This window comes from Ictidomys tridecemlineatus, unplaced genomic scaffold, assembly GCF_052094955.1.
Source record: "Ictidomys tridecemlineatus isolate mIctTri1 unplaced genomic scaffold, mIctTri1.hap1 Scaffold_112, whole genome shotgun sequence".
Classification (NCBI taxonomy): domain Eukaryota; kingdom Metazoa; phylum Chordata; class Mammalia; order Rodentia; family Sciuridae; genus Ictidomys; species Ictidomys tridecemlineatus.
Window position 1 is genome coordinate 20,940 of NW_027521049.1, and position 3,753 is coordinate 24,692.

Below are 3,753 nucleotides of genomic sequence, written 5' to 3' on the forward strand. Positions count from 1 at the left end.
GTGCCCTGTCTTGGATTTTGCATCCACCTTTTGAAGAAAAGAAAAATGGTACCTATTCTCTGAATTGATATATTACTCTCACACTAAACATGCCAAGGGCTCCTCCTGGGGCCTTCTTGGTAAATATTTGCCTTGAATTTTCACAGGCCTGGAACATTGGCTCTCCAGAGAGTTGTATGACTGTGGACACTAGGAATCTGGAACCTGTGAGGAATAGAAATACAGCCCTGTATGCCGCCAGAGTCTCCGGTCTGCCAAGGGAAAATGTGCTTTATACAGCCACAAAGCTTGACCTCCAAGAGCCTTAAAAGGCCGCACATGCTCAAAGGTGCATTACCAGGCCTCACACTAATTCATCAGGATAGCTAAAGTGCTCTGCGTAAACCACAGGAGATCTGAATCCCCTGGGCATCCAGGAATCAGCAGCATTAATTGCTTTGAGTTTAGCAGAGGGAACCATAAGTGAACATAGGGAGAGACTATTCGCATGTTGTTTGCAATAAAGCTTAGAAATGGTTCCAGATGTCCAGCTGAAACCCTCTTCCCAAAATTTGGTCCAAGGTTGGGGACTCAGCACAGGCCCATCTCATAACCATTTCACCCAGTCTCTCTCTTCCTCCTATGAGTCAGAGTTTGCAGGTTGCCACAGGAATACTCTAGACAAATTTTTATTCCAAGCAGGCTGGACATGATTTATTAATTTATTTTTGAAATAACAATTGCAGTTGGGAGGGATCAGTTGAAAGCCTTAATTACATTAGAAAATATGCCTCACTTAGTCTGCCCCTATCCAGGGTACAGAACACATAATTATCATAATTTTCAAATTTTATTATTATTATTACTTAAAAAAAATGATGAAGATCAGACTTTGTCGACTTAGCCACTTCAAAGCAATGGCCAAGTCACATTTAAACCTGGGAGTAGATGATTTCCCCAACTTTCTTATTAAGGCCCCTTATACAGGTGACATGTACGGGCTGTTCCAGCCCCAGCCACTATCTGTTCAGCAGAACTAGCTTCCCATCCCTCTGTCCTCCTTTGTGCCGAGAGGGAAATGCTCAGGTGTGCTGTTGCCAGAGTGATTATGCTAGCCTGGGAACTCTCCTTGGACAGGAGGTTGGAAAGCCTTTGGGATCATGCCCTCTCATCCTTGTTAAATGATGGTGAGTGTGCATGTGTGTGTGTGCCCACTGCATGCACACCTGCCTAGAGGGAAGAGGCTTGTTTTTATTTTTTTAAAGGCCAAGAGTGTTTTTAAAGAGAAAGCAAAGCATTTTGTGGAAATGACATTGGTGTCTGTGTGACGCAGCTGGAGTGCAGGCACAAGTCTCAACTGTTAATCATTGGCTTCATTATCAGCTTCCCATGCCTGTAGAGTCTCTATCTCTGGCTTTCTATCTGTAACCCCAGGGGGCAATAAGACCCTCTATCTACCCCTTTTGGGGGCTGTGAGGTTTCACAGACTAATGAGTCCAGTTCTGTGTCAGTGCTGAAGTGGGGTGCTATTGCAGGTTTCCCCACCTGGATTCCATCTAAACCTAGTGTGGTCTGCCTTCTGTTTCCCAAGCCTCCACCTTCCAAGTTGCTTGGATTCTTAGACATAAAGAAACTCAAGGGAGATGTTCAACCATTTTGAGTAACTCAAATTCCCCATCCAAGGGAATCCACTTAGAAAAACAAAGTACATCAAGAAAAAAAGGAATAAAAAAAGCTTGAACATAAATTGCCATTATGCATCTGAGCCAGGAAATCTGGACATGAGTCGTGGCTAGGTCACTGACTGGTGCCCACATCCTACCTGGGCTTCAGTTTCCTCACTGGTAAAACTGGAATCATAACCCTGGATCCACTTCTTCACTGAATTTTATTGAGCATAGTGTAATTTTTGGCATTGTTAAAATCTCTGAAGTGCTTTGAAAATGTTTGACTATCATCACAACTGGCCCAGAGAGCATCCATTTTCTTTTGAAGATAACAGCAACCAATTGTCTGGTGTTTTGTGTCCTTCTTGTAATCATGAACATAATTCTTTCCTTTGGTTTCCTTCACCCAAGTGGATGAGCCAGCCTTCTGACCAGATTAAGAAGAAAGATGGCTTTCTTCTTTGATTATTTTCAGTTGGATTGTGTGAGATTGGAAAAGGAAGAGTAAAAACTAATGCAAGAAGAAGATAATGATCATGGCCATTTCTTTTACATCTAAGATTGGTATTTGTAATTTGATCATTTTCTTTGACAAGACTGAGTGTTCCTTTAAACAGGTGGAGACCCTGTTAAATTAGCACATCTTCCTTTACTTAGTAACTTACAGACTCTGCTCTCTAGAACCAATGGGAAAAAGTGATTAAAACTTTCCTTCAAGGACTCATTGCCTTCAGATAATATTACTTCAGAAGTCACAAATTATTCACTTTGACAAATACCCTGATATCTGAAAAGGAGAGGAATAAATGGGTCATATGGCCCCAAGAAGAAAAAGAATGAAATGACAAGGGATTCTAAATCTGAACATACCACTGCTCATTAATGGGTTTGAAAATTGAAGTTTTTCTCCATCCAACAATTATGCCATTTGCCAACACCCAGGTGAGTAAGAAGATACCTGGTCACAGTTCTTGGTGTGGAACAGAGGTCAAGAACAAAGATGCAACTGGCTTATGTTTGAGTTCTTCCTATCAAGCCCTCTCTTGCTCCTCTAGGCCTCCAGACTTCTCAAGGACAAGCATCTTATTTATTAAACTATTTGGGTGGTATTAACTGGTAGTAAAAACATCTTGATGATCAAAACATAAAAATTTGGATCATATTTAGATGTTATACCCAATATTATAATCTTTAGGGTATAGAATGGGAAAAAGACAGGTCTTCCCAGGGGAGAAGCAAGCTCACCTTATGAAACCTAAAATCAGCCTGCAATTCCTCCATATCTGCTGGTCTTTAGTCTGCTGTGCTCACCATCTCCACCATTGTAGGACTGGCCTTGTCCCCATGTGCACATCACATTTTCTCCTCCCCCAATTTGTTCTACTGGGGATATCTGTTTGAACTTGATTTTGCCAGTTGGAAGTTGGGTCGACCATGATGGTGCACTTTTAGTGGTATCTTGACTGAATTCCCCTGTCCCTATGGAGAATGGCAGGGTCAACACCCTGAGGAATGGAGGAGACATCAGTGAGGAAGAGCGCATGTCCATGTGATTGATCAAGATGCAGAAAGTGCAGGGGAGTCATCTGCACTGTGGCTGGTGGGGAGGCTGGGAGTAGGACACAATTACATCCAACTACAGCAGAGAATGATGAGGCTGACAAGATCCACTACACCCGCTACCTTTGGCTTATTCTCAAACTCAAGAGCTGCCTTCCACGGATGGGCTATGAAAAAAAATTCTTCATCTCCCCTGCCTTGAATGTTTACTGTCAACATTTCTCCCCCTCCTCTCACTCTTCTCCCCACTTTGGAAAGGTGTAAAAGAGGTACCATATGTGGGCTCTCTCTGCTGACATGTTTCTAAAAGACCTTGTCAACTGGTACTAATTGTTGTGACTGCAAACTTTCATTCCATCCTGGATACAGCTGCCAGCTTCCTGTGCCTTTAACATTCTGGGCCAATCGCACTTTCCTGTGTAGTTTCATTGACACTCACAAGGTGTCCTCTTCCAGAACCTTTCACTTCACCATCACACCAGCTTTTCAGGTCCTGCCGCATAGAGCCTGCAATTTGTAGAGCTCAGTGTGACTTTAGCCAAAGGCT